General features: G+C 47.0%; 1 long non-coding RNA gene across 3 annotated transcripts in view; it reads left to right on the top strand.

Annotated features, from left to right (window-relative positions):
* The first annotated feature begins 2,406 nt into the window (after window positions 1–2,406).
* The window catches only part of LOC138827621 (uncharacterized), a 38,625-nt gene continuing 27,854 nt past the window's right edge, over window positions 2,407–13,177 (top strand). The window contains exon 1 of one of the 3 annotated variants that reach the window (XR_011372148.1): window positions 2,407–2,854. This is a non-coding gene — a long non-coding RNA (uncharacterized lncRNA). Of the gene's footprint in view, window positions 2,905–3,043; window positions 3,099–13,177 lie in introns of those variants that run through there. The other 2 variants (XR_011372147.1, XR_011372149.1) reach the window with 2 other exon arrangements.

The raw sequence follows: 13,177 nt of genomic DNA, 5'->3' as shown, positions 1-13,177 counted from the left end.
TGTTTCAGGGATTGTAGAATGGTTTGTAGAATAGAGGAACAAAGCTGTTCATCTCATGGCAGCTGAGGACAAGAGGATTGAGAGAGAGATACACAGACAGAGAGAGACAGAGACAGAGACAGAGAGACAGACAGAGGGCAGACAGAGAGATATAGGAAGACAGAGACAGAGAGAGGCACACACACAGATGGCTTGGGGTTCCTCAGGGCTCGCCCCCAATTACCTAACTTCCTTCCACGAGGCCACACCTCCCAGAGGCTCTCAATAGTAACACAGACTGCTGACCAAGCCTTCAGAACACCGGCCTTTGAGGGATGCACCACATCCAAACACCCTATCCCATCCCTGTGATTCTTACAAAACTGTTACCACAGTGGTGGTTTGCTTTACTCAAAAAGTAAGGTGGCTGGGCACCCATGGATCACACCTGTAATCCTAGCTACTCAGGAAGCCAAGATGTGTGGTTGGAAGCCAGTCTGGGCAGCACAGTCAGTGAGACTCTTATCTCCAATAGACCACCTGAAAAACCCTCTGAAAGTGGAGCTGTGACTCAAGTGGTAGAATGCTAGTCTTGAGCACAAAACCTGAGGGACAGTGCCCAGGCCATACATACACAAATAAGATGACCAGCCTTACTCAACGGATGTTTTAGTAAATAAATACATGTAATTCCCTTGTTTCCTTGCCATATGGAATGTACTAAAATACATCAGGGGTCTTGTCTTGTTGAAGCACAGTCCCTGCTCCTAAATGACACTAAGTATGTACCTACTAATATCAAATTAGTTCATGTTCAGTAATCTGTGTGTCTATAATATACAGGCACTTGCCAATTCTGCTTTCTTCTATGACAGGAAAGATTTTTCCCCAGGTCCAGTTTAGTCATGTGACAGTCTCTGGCTGGAAGACTCTGCAGTCTCCATGAGACTGGGTCCATTTCTGTATGACGCTATTGCAGCATGAAAGTCACTGGCTTGGAACTGAGAAATCTGACTTCACTTTCCTTCTGCCACTTGATAACACCGTCAGTTGGGCAAGCCACTTAACCTCTTCGGCTATTTCATTTATAAAACGGGTATAATGGAAGATCTTTCCTCGGGTTGCTGTGGAATTGGACTTCAATAAAAGAAACCTTTTCTTTACTTCATTCTTACATCTTCAGATGTAAAGTTTCAGACAGGAATGTTAGTGTCTGCAGTGTTTCATTATTATTTACCTTATTAAAAAGCAACATAGCCACAACACACTGCCTGCCTGGATGCTGAATTCCTTTTCCTTTATAATTAGTCTCTTTGAAATAAACTACAGAAATATCTTTCCCAAATATTACAAAACTTTCCTATTTTCCATAAATGAATATGCAAATGATTATTTAAGATAATGTAACTTTGCCATTAATCTACCTCTTTCTTCTTTTCAAATCCATAGTGTAGTAAAAGAAGGCCTCTCTTCTTTGTGTGTGTGTGTGAGGGGGTGTTTGTGTGTGTGTGTGTACAAAACCCTTTGCTCATGGATATAATATGCTATTTAAGTATTCTGCCTTCAGGCAGAAAACAAACAACCTAGTGATTTTTCCTTACTCTTGACTTTGCTCACTTATGCCCGAAATTCTAGACTCATTCGAGAACAGATTCTCAGGCTTAGAAGAAGTTACTACAGGACACCAGGCCTTTGGAAAGCAGCCCAAGGTGGCTACAAATCAAACAGGTTACATGTTCTTTTTTTCGACAATGTCACTTCTTTTAGACAATGTCACTATTTCTTTCACTTTCCTTCAGTTTCTTCCCCAGTCCCTTCCTGTGAGTTATTTCTCTACTTTTTACAAAAGACATATTGACTAAGGAGTACTGAGATCTTTACTGGGTATTCCTACAATACATTAATAGCCATTATAAATGCATTTTCCCATTGGCTCCATCTGTTGGGCAATTAAAATAAGCTCAGCACTGTCTGAGAGAAGCATTCGGATCCTAACATCTCTCATCTTAGAACTTAGAAGAAAAGACAAAGCCTAAAAAGATGTCCAATGTCACTTGGCTACAAGTGCAGGTGGGATTTCCACCGTGTCCCCCCCAATACCTGGGCCTTGAAATATTCTGCATCATTTCTCTGATAAGAATGGATGGTCAGTCTATTTGTTAACATTTATTGTAAAGTTGGAAGGATTCTTAGGTTTTGTATTTGTTTTAAAAGCTATTCTATTACGATTTTTAGACTCTATTACTACTTTCAAGTAGTTATGCAAAAGAGTTTCAATTTAGCATATTGTAACACCCAAATCTGAGACCCCCCAAAGACACAGAGTAGTTAAGTCCATTGCAAAAGCAAAGAGCCTTTTATTAGCAAGCTTGAGCCCAGACCAACGCCAGCATGGATACAGCGAAAGGCGAGGACCCCGAGCTCAGTTCACACAGGATTTTTTATAATGGGGTACAAACAAGTAAAGGGGGTTTCCAGTTTGACAAATACAGGATTGGTTGACATTTACAAAACAAATAATGCTCTCTTCCCATTGGTGGCTCCTGGTCTGCCTGACCCCAAAGTTAACTATTGGGAACATCTGGTCCTTTCCCAACTTTCCAGCTGCCCTCTGATTGGCTAGTTCCAGCGGTGTTTATCTGGCAGGAGGGCAGGCAGGTGGACATGCTGGTGGTTCCAGTGACTGAGCACACGCAGGACAACCGGCTCTGTGTTGTTTCTGCCCTGCCGAAGGGGAGGAGCTGAGTGAAGCCCCGCAGTCGTCTCCGAGTGCGAGGCTGAATGGAAGCCTGTGCAGAGCTGCAGGCGCTGCTGGCGGCCCCGGCGGCTCCGGGGGGTGAGGTGGCCGGTGGCCGGCCTTCTCCCTGCGCCCTCGGTGCGTGCGCGCAGTCTGGGCGCGGGCTGTGGCCGTTCCCTCTGTGTGAGGTGGGGACGTGGGGAAGTCGGGCCCCGGCCTCCGCGCGGTGGGCGGCGGGCGGGGGCGCGAGCGCCGGCCGGGCGGGCGGGGCCGGCGGTTGGCGGGAGTTCCCGGCGGAGCGCGCGGTGCTCTGCGCGGGTGCAGACGCAGGCTGCGGCCGAGGAAGAGGAGGTGAGAGCCGCGGCGCCGCCCGACCCGCAGAGTGAGTGCGAGCAGAGCGGCAGGACCGGCGGGGAGCAGCGATCCGCCGGCCTCCCGGTGCGCTGAGCCCCGAGTTCGCAATTCACTGCACGTGGGGTCGTTAGGGCTCAGGATGCCGGGAACCCCGCCTCCGCCTCCGCAGCCGCCGCCGCTGTCTGGAGACCCCGAGGCGCCGCGCGGGGTCGCTGACCTCGGGTCGGCGGGGAGGGGAGAAGGCTGCCGGGGCCGACGAGGAGGTGCCGGGGCCGGGGTTCGGCGTGGAGGGCTCCGGGGTGCGAGGGGCGGGGACCGGCGTGGGCCGGTCGGGATGGCGGGCTGGAGGCTCCAGGGGGAATGGAGGGACTGGAGCGGGGCAGGGTCTGGGGAGCGGCAGAGGGGGCCTGGTCCGGGGTGGGCGTGGACCCGGTGGGCGCACCCTGCAGGACGAGGCCGCCGCGCTAGCGTTCCCGGAGCCGGAGCAGAAGCGCGGCCTGGTGACCCTGGGGCGGCTTCGAGAGCTTCGAGGGACTCAGGTCCCAGGCCGAGCCCCTGGCAGGAGCGCGCTAGGAGGCGGGTGCACAAGGCTGGCTGACCACACAGGGGGCTCTGTCTCCAGGGCCTCCCCTCCCACTGATCCTGTCGCCCATGGAAGTTGGTCAGGAGGGTCAGGGGCCTTTGGTTTCAGGAGCAGCCCTGGCTTATTGCCAAAGGGCCTTCCTGCAGCAGGGCAGGTCCCCGCAGGGCCAGCCCAGGGCCCTGGACAGCTCCCCAGGCCTCAGCCTGCACAGGCCTCCCACCTCTGCTGGGGACGCTTGGATCTCACTGTCAGGGGTAGGATGTCCCAGAACCCTAGAGAGGGGGTTGTGGCCCAGAGGCAAAGGCTCCTGCCTGTGACTTGAGGTTAGGGACAGTGGGAAAATTTGAGCATTGAAAGAAGATAGCTAGAAAACAAGAGTAACTGAGTCTGCAATCTCTGGGAGCAATTTAGGGACCTGAGGGCCTGGTCCAGTTCTCTGCACCTGGAGATTGCAAAGGCTGCCAGAAGCTATTGAGGCCTTCTGTGCTCCAGGTTTGCATGGTTCCAAGGTTGTTTCAAGGATTTTTGTCCCATCATTTGTAGAACCGGGGAGCCTGCTAAGTTAGCAGGTGAGATCTTCAGCAGACATACAACACACTTAATTTTAACCCTCAGTAACCTCTGTCCTATGTATTGAAGTGTAGATTGAACAGATCGTGTGGCCTGCTGCTTTTCCCATTACACATGTCCTCAGTTTCTGGTGTGTTTGTTGTTAATTAGGTGAACTGGTAGTCTGTGAAAGAATAAGGATGAGGACTCCAGGTGGGGCTGGGGCTGGGGCTGGACTTGTGGGGAAAGGTAGGAACCAGACTCTTGGGTGGTGTCAGCCAGGGGTAGGCTCAGGCAGCAGTCTGGGGAAACTCAGGACCTGCTACTGGCTGCAGTGCTGGATGGCATGTGTCTAGTACAGCCATGCTGAGCACATCCCATTTTTCTTGTTCACTGAGTTCTCAGCCCAGGGCCTTTGCACATTCTGTATTTACACGTGAGTTGCTTTCTCTTATTTCCATTACTTTAGTCTGCTGAATTGTGGGTTTGCAAAGTTTCTCTGACCATTCCATCTAAAACAGCTACTAGAAGTCAGGTGTCTGTGGCTCATGCCTCCAATCCTAGCTACTTGAGAGGCCAAAATCCGAGGATCTCAGTTCAAAAGTATCCTGAGGAAGAAAGTCCTTGAGGTTCTTACCTCCAATTAGCCAGAAAAAAGCTGAAGTGGAAGTGTGTCTCATATGGTAGAACAGCAGCCTGGAGTAGCCTGAAGCTCAGCAACCACATTTGAGTGTCCCCAACCACCAAGCAGATGGCTTGTCTTAGCAGACATCCTGTTGAAATTGGAAAAGGTTGGGAATTGTTGAACCTGGCTGCCTTTTTTTTTTTTTGTAAAAATACCATATAGAGGGGTTAGAATTACATGGGCAAGGTAATGAGTACATTTCTTATCAAGCATTGTAGCCTCCTCCTTTGTTTCCCCTTTCCATCCCTTCCCATCCTCCCTGCCCCCCCCCAATCCTCCTCCTCCCCTACCAAAATTGTAAAGTTCATTTTCGACATGACGACTTGTACATCTCATTGTTGCAATGGGTCCACCTTGCAGAGCAGAAGGTGCTTGGGACAGCTGGGCACATTCAGTTTGGCTTCTGTCTACTAGGCTAGGGCTTGCAAGCTTAAGGAGTATGTGACGTGATAATACTAATTTGGTTGGTTCAGACTAGCATTGACTAACACATGTAGTAGGCCCAGCATAGGTATGCATGTCTCTAATTGTAACTATTCAGGAGAGATCTGAGATCTGAGGACAAAGGTTTGAGGCCAGCACAAGCAGGAGAATCCAAGAGAACCTTATCTCCAATTAAACATCAAAAAGCCTAAAGTGGAGGTGTGGCTCTCAAGGGTTAGAGCACCAACACAAGGGACAGGGCCTGGGGCTAATTAAAGCCCCAGTACTGGCACAATAAACAGAAAACCAAATGATAAAACCTGCAGTGGAGGTGAGCAGAGGAGAAATTGTTTCACAAAATATACACTGAGGTTTTTTAAAAAAAGTATTATTACCGGAAAGGTGATGTACAGAGGGGTCACAGTTACATAAGTCAGGTAACGAGTGCATTCCTTTTTGGACAATGTCATCCCTTCTCTTGCGTTCTCCCCACTTTTCCCTCTAGTCCCCACCCAATAAGTTGTAGAGTCCATTTTCAACATTGCCTATTGAATACTCCTGCTGTGTTTGTTCACTCTTTGTCCCTCCATTTTGGTGTTCCACCTTACCCTCCCAAAGACAGATAAATGAACAAGACAAGAGGAAAGGAAAATGAAAACAGCAACAAAGGAAAAAAAGATCATTTTTCCTGGAGTTCATTTTGATAAATATTATTTTATATGACCAGATGTACATAGTTGTTGAGCCTCTGTGACCCTCTCCTAAGAATATCCTCCTGGTGTTACTCTGTGCATTCACTCCATCTTATTGACCAATGTATGGCTTGATATGTGGTGTGAGTGTGTGTGTGTGTGTGTGTGTGTGTGTGTGTGTGTGTGTGTGTGTGTGTTTAATACCATGCTGGGATTTAAACTCAGAGCCTTGTGATATTGCTTGGAATTTGTCTGCTAATGCTGGCTCCAGACCTCGATTCTCAGCTCTCAGCCTCTTTAGCAGCTAGAATTTTAGGTAAGAGCAGCAATGTGTCTTTTCTTTTCTTTACTTTTTTGGCCAGTCTTCGGGCTTGACCTCAGGGCCTGCCCACTGTTACTGAGCTTCTTTTGTTGAAGGCAATTAATCTACCACTTGAGCCACAGCACCACTTCTGGCTCTTTCTGTTTATGTGTTAGTGAGGAATCAAACCCAGGGCTTCATGCATGCTTAGGAATCACTGTACCACAAAGCCTTATTCTAGGCCCCTGCTTTTTTAACTCTTTTTAAAAAAATAATCCAGGAACTTCTAGGAATTTATACTTTTTTAAAATCAACTTTGTAGTGACTCTGTGAGAATATTGACATAAGAAAGACATAGCTGTGTTCTGTAGACCACGTCCTGTTGGTTTAATCTGTAAAAGTCACTATTTCTAAAGGTTGAAGCAGCAGCAGTAAGTGTCAGTCATTGGCTTAACTTTAAAAAATGCCTCTTTTGAGGCAAGTTTTTTCTTCTACACTGGAGTTTGAAGTCAGCACTTTGTGTTGCAAGGCAGGCATGCTACCATGTGACCCAGGCCCTTATTTCTTTATTTTCTGTAGTTATTTTTTGAGATAGCATCTCACTTTCATCCCTGTTGGCATGGACTGCTGGTCCTAGGCTGGCAGGTGCACATTGCTGCTCCCTGCTGAATTTTCTGTTGAGGTGGGATCTCAACAACTTTTTGGCTTGGGGCTGACCTGAACCCTTGATCATCCCGATTTTTCTGTCTGCTTATGGAACACAGCAGTGTGCTAGGCCCAAACATCACCCTCCTGGAGGCATCAGAGATCCAAGGACATGCTTTTCACTGTGGTGATACAGAATTACTTAGTTACTGCACTTAGAAGTATATCTGTGTGCTAGTTTAGAACTTTGGAAGTCTTTGGAAATTTACTCTGCCATGCCTTTCGTTTCCTATTTTATGCTGAGCAGTCACTATCTCTGTGATTTTAATTAGATTTGCAGAGACCCTATCAAATCTCTCTTGCTAGTAGCCACAGTGCTGCAATATATGATTCAGTTAGGCATTTCAGCCAGTCAGAACTTGAGACCCTTTATGTAGAGAAGCAAGCTAAGGGTTTCTAACTTCAGCACTGTCCAAAACAAGGATGTGAAAGTTCCAGTGTGGCCTCTGGACATTACCTGACCCCAGCCTTCCGGTATATCAGCATTGTGTTTGGGGAGGAAGCAAAGCTCAGGTGCAGCATGCACAGAGGTTGTTCTGCTCAGTCAGTTCTGAGCATAATTTAGGCTGAGCATAATTTAGCCAGCATGACCCACCTATCATAACCACAACTGAAGCCTACCAGGGTTCAGTTCTCATGATCTACAATTTAATTAACGGCCTGTGTCTTTGCAGTATATCTTCTGATGTTTTGCAAGAGTCAGTGCATGGATAATTTGAGCAGAGTTTTGTCACTGTCCTCAAGCTGTGGGAGGGAAGGCGGGTGACAGGTGAGTGGAGTAGGAGGAGATAGAAGTTCATGTGGGCACAGGAACTCTAGCTCACCAAATGGAATTAACCTCAGGCACAACCTGGCATAGTGGTGAGCGGAGGAATGAATCACATGTATAATAGAAGGAGATGCTGCTCAAGGTTTGTGAGGCCCCCTTTCTTCTCTTCATTCCCCTAACACTGGCCTCCAGAAATGGAGCGAGGTTAGTATTGGAACCACAATTTTAAGAATTGAGGCTACAGTTGGGGCTATTTTAGTTCTAAGAGTTAATAATGTAGCAACAAAACTTTTCCTCAGTTGAAAATGCTGGAAACTTGGTACTTGATGTGCTCCCGGGAGAACTGTATTTCTGCACAAAGAGCAGTATTTGGCAGGATGGTGGGTCCGTAAGCACAGCACATGGGTTGGAGACCCAGTGTGGACTTGATTCTTCCTCTGGGAAGGAACCCTTTACCCTCATGCAATTTGGAAGCCACAGGAGAGTCTGTACATAATGTCCTTATACCTATGGCTTGGAGGGGTGAAATGTCCCAGGGGTATTTGGAGAGCAGATCTGAGCCTAAAGCCAATTCTTTTGATTCTTTTTTCTGCTACCCTTTTTCTTCCTCTACATCCTTGATGTCTGCATGCACTGGTTGATTGCTGGTCTTGTTGGTTTTCCAGGACTTGCCAGCATCAGAGACTAGGATGCTTGAGTCAGACTTTTCCTGCATTAGTTTCTGGGGAGGATCATCATCATGCATGCTGATACAAATGCTCACCTGTGGTTGATAGCATCTGTAACCCCAGCTACTCAAAGGCTGCAGCTGGAGGATTATGAGGATGAAATTGGTCTGGTTCAGCTGAGGGAGTTGCTCAAGTTGCATGCCACCTTGGCTTCAGTCCCCAGAATCATAAAAAAAACCCAAAACCTCAAACAACAGAAATGAACGCTGTTGTTTGTGAGGGATGTGCCCTGGGTTGCCCTGGAAACTAAGGCTACCTGCTGCCACTGAGGCAGACCTCTGCAGAGCTGATTCCTCTTTGGATGTGCCATTCTTCAGATGATCTTGGTTTTCACTTTCCTCTGGGGACAGTGTGCCCATCAACCTAGCCCAGGATAGATGTACTCTGGCATGTGAGCCAGAGTGCAATTTAATTAATCAAAAGGAGAAATATTTGCCATGAAGAACGAATGTGCGTTTTTTTTCTTCTTCTTCTTCTTTTCTGTGTGTGTGCCAGTACTGGGGCTTGAACTCAGGGCTAAGTTCTCTCTTAGCTTTTTCACTGGTACTCCACCAGTTGAATCACACCTCCACTTTGGGCTTTTTGGTGGTTAATTGCAGATAAAGAGTCTGATGCAATTATCCTGCCCATGTAATTGTAGCCCCTCTGTACAGTATGTTCTCAAATAAAATAAAATAATATTAAAAAAAAAAGAGTCTGATGCACTTTCCTGTCCAGGCTGGCTTGGAACAGGGATCCTCAGATCTATTTCCTGAGTAGTTAGGATTACAGGCCACAAGTCATGCTGAAGACAGGAGCATAGGCCCCATGATGCCTCTGGTGTTTCCACCATAGATGAATACAAAGTCTGTTAGGAGGATGGCTTCCCCATGGGGGAGGCTCAGGTCTCTGGTAGCCTTCTTTCTCTACTTGCAGAACTGCCCTTGAAATCGCCCCTCTATTTCACAAAGTCTGGGTCTCAGTGCTATTGACATTTCAAGCTTTTTAACCAAAAAGTTCCCCTCCCCTCTTCCTGGGGTTGGCTTGCCCATTGTTTTGGGATGACCAAAAATGTGTCTACACTTTCCAGATTGTCTTCTTGGGGAGCAGCCTATTCCCTTTCCTGCCCCTGCCTAGCTGAGAACCCCTGCTTTGTTCTCCCTAAGAAGTGAGAGCAGTTGTGTGATATCAGAGCATCTAGACTTTCTGCAGCAGGTGGAAGCTGCGTTTTCATTCTTTGAGTCTAGAAGTAGGACTCCCACGTGAAGGATTCCCACTTGACGGTTTGTCCTTTGTGTTCCCTTAATTTCCCTTGGGTTCTTTGCCCTTTGTGTTGCTTTATTTTCCTAAGGTTCTCCACATTTTCTCCCCATTTGATCGTATCTTGGCTCTTTCCAGGACGCTCTGCTTTATCCTGATGCTTGAGTGGTTGAGCTGCTCCCACTTCTTTGAAACCGAGCAGCACGCACAGCCAACCCCAAAGTTGAGTCTTTGAGTTCACTCTGGAAGCAGAGCAAATCTGGGCCCTTTGGTCTCCTGCCTCTCCCAGGGCCTTTTGCTCTCTCAGGGTTGGGGGTGCTGCTGTGGCTGAGGGTGTGTATGTGCTAATTATCCATCCTGTAGCTCAGAGACAGCCCTGGGGGCCACCTCTGTTTTAATTATGCATCCTGAAACTGGAGACAGACATGAACCCAAAGCCCACCCATCCCCCTACCCCCACGAGCCCTTCTTTGTCGGGGCCACAGTAATGCTTTGATATTCTGGAACTTTCAAGTGGTCACTGGAAACCCTGACTGGATGTCTTTTGATCTCCTCCTCTTATAAAATCACCAATATTCTATCTTGATAACCTTAGCTACTTCCAGTATCCCCTTCTTCCAGCAACCCCACTTCTAAATACAATAGGCAAGTTAAGCACCTTCCTCCAGGTGCACAGCTGCTGTGGGGAAAGGTGCTTTGTGTGTGTGTGTGTGTCCTTTAGGAAAGGTTTCCCAGATGACATTATTATTATATTTTTTGTGGATTCAAAGGCACTCTACCACTTTGAACCACAGCACTACTTCTGCTTTTCTCGTGGTTCATTGGAGATAAAGAGTCACATAGACTTTCATGCCTGGGCTGGCTTTGAATCATGATCCTCAGCTCTCAGCCTCCTGAGGAGCTAGAATTTAGAGGTATGAAGCACTAGTCCAGGTTAATCATTCTTCACTTGTTGGAGAAGCAGCCAAGTAAGCACATTGCTACTTGTTTATATTAACAGCTTTACAATGAGATTAACATTGAGGGACTCCAGTCTTGGATCCCAGCCAATTGTAATTTTATTGCTAGTGTAAATTTTACTATGTGTTTGTGTAGCAGGTTGTTCTATGCATGAGACATTCAGGAAATGTTTACTGAATGAAAAGTATCCTAAAGGTTTGTGAGAGACGGTTGAGCTGTGAGAGATCCTTTGGCTTGAGTGCTGTGTGATGGCTTGTGATCTAGTTCTCGGTCACTGTTGTGTGACAGATGGTCTCAGAAGCTTAGCTTTGCCCTCCCTGGGGTATGCTGTGGGAATGATGGAAGGAAAGAGAGGTTGAGACTTAATATCCATTTACAGGTTTCAAAAGCCTCTAATGTAAGATTCTAGGTGGTTTTCTTCATTTTCCCAATTTGAATATCATGGTAACTCTATTTTTTATGACCTCAATTCTGCTTCAGAATTACATGATGTTTTCTTCCTGGGTATAGAATGCAGAAATGATATAGCAAGGTGAAAATTCAAAGGAATACTAAATGATACAGGGCAATTTCTGGAGCTTACTCTTGAATGTAAGGAAAGGTATGTTTGGGGACGGGGGGTTTTGTTGACAAAGAGATGTCATCAGCACACTAACATCATTTCATTTTTTAAAAAAATTATTACATTTTATTTTTTTTTTGTTGGTTATGGGGCTTGAACTCAGCGTCTGGGTACTTTCCCTGAGCTCTTTTGCTCAAGGCTAGCACTCTACCACTTTGAGCCACAGTACCACTTCTGGTTTTCTGGTGGTTAATTGGAGATAAGAGTGTCACGAGATTTCTTGCCCTGACTAGCTTTGAACTGCAGTCCTCAGATCTCAACCTCCTGAGTAGCAAGGATTGCACCAGTACCTGGCCAACATCACTTTAATTGATTTTCTCAAGTGAGTTTTTTCTTTTTCTTCTAAATTTTCCTACAGTCTACCATTCCATCCAGGGTTATAGGCTATGCTTATTGTCATGACTCTCTGGTCTCCAGTCATTGGGAACAACCCCTTAGTCTTCCTTTACCGTTAGTGACATCTTTGTGGAATATATGATAACTATATTCCCCCCATTAGTTTTGGGCTTTGCATTTTGGGCAGAAATACCAGAGAGGTGATTGATGTCTTGTCCTTCGCAGTGCATCCTATCAGGAGGCCTGTGATGCTCCCTCCTCTCCTTCTCGGTGATTATTCTAGCTTCACAGATGAGAATATTGAATTAGAAAAGGCAGAATTTGTTCTGGAGTGACAGGCTAGGCCATAACCCCAGGAACTGGCTTTAGACTCATGTTAGAAGCAGTTGGCTAAATTGCAGGCCACCAGGAAACACCCTCATTGAGATTGAGGAGCTCAGACTCCCAGTGCCCTGCAATGGCTCAAGTATGGCAGTGTGGGTGGCAGGTGCTATTTCATACTGGAGGGAGACCTGGGCACAGCAACTGGAAGCACAATCCATGTCTTCCACGTGCACCCACGTGGTCAACCAATGGTTGTTCCTCGGGTAGTCTGCTACTGTTTGGTCAGGAGCAGGAAATTGATCTCTCTCCGTCCCACTGTTTTGCTTCTTTTTAACCTGGGTAGGTAGATGCTGTTTCAGGAAGAGCCGTTTTTAGAGGGTAAATTCGACACTGCTGTGCTGTGTTCTGTGGGATCGTGTGTGTCCCACCGTTGATTCCAGATTGCATGTTGTGTGTGCACAAGAATCACTTGGAGCTGGGAGCTGGTGGTTCATGCCTGTAATCCTAGCTACTCAGGAGGCTGAGATCTGAGGATCACAGTTCAAAGCAAGCCCGGGCAGAAAACTCGTGAGACCCTTATCTCCAATAAATCACTAGAAAACCGCAAGTGGTGCTGTGGCTCAAGCTGTAGAGTGCTCGCCTTGAGCTGAAGAGCGAAGGGACAGCGCCCAAGCCCAGAGTTCAAGTTCCACAACCAAAAAGAATCATTTGGGGTCTACATCGAGTGTCCAGTCTTCCTTCTGCAGGGGTCTTCCCTCTGGCAGCCTGGGGTTGGGTAGTGGGTGATGGCTTAATGCCATTTGTGATAAGCACCAGAAGGATGTGATGCAGGGGTTCTGATAGCTTGAGAAATGGTTGTAGACATTTAGTTGTTTACAGAACATGGACAGTCTCCCCATGGTGTTATTGAGTTAGTGAGAGAAGTTTTTTCATTGGTGATTATCAGCTCCCTCAGCCTGTTGTGTTCCAAGGAGACTTTTGATCAGCCCACAGTGGACTCACATGTAACTTCCCATCTTTGTAAGTTTGAAGATGACAGTTGTGTGTTTGCTGTCAGGAGGAAAAAAGTCCCTTGGAGTTTTTAACCAATAGACTTTGCGGTACACTGTCAAAGTCTGTGCAAGGAGCTGTGTCAGCCATATTAGCTAGCTTCTTCGTGGCCTCTGCTCTGGCTGATGTTGGCTTTCCACC

The sequence above is a fragment of the Dipodomys merriami genome, unplaced genomic scaffold (assembly GCF_024711535.1).
Source record: "Dipodomys merriami isolate MVZ:Mamm:240054 unplaced genomic scaffold, mDipMer1.0.p SCAF_1587, whole genome shotgun sequence".
Classification (NCBI taxonomy): Eukaryota; Metazoa; Chordata; class Mammalia; order Rodentia; family Heteromyidae; genus Dipodomys; species Dipodomys merriami.
This window is presented reverse-complemented; position numbering and strand designations above follow the sequence as displayed.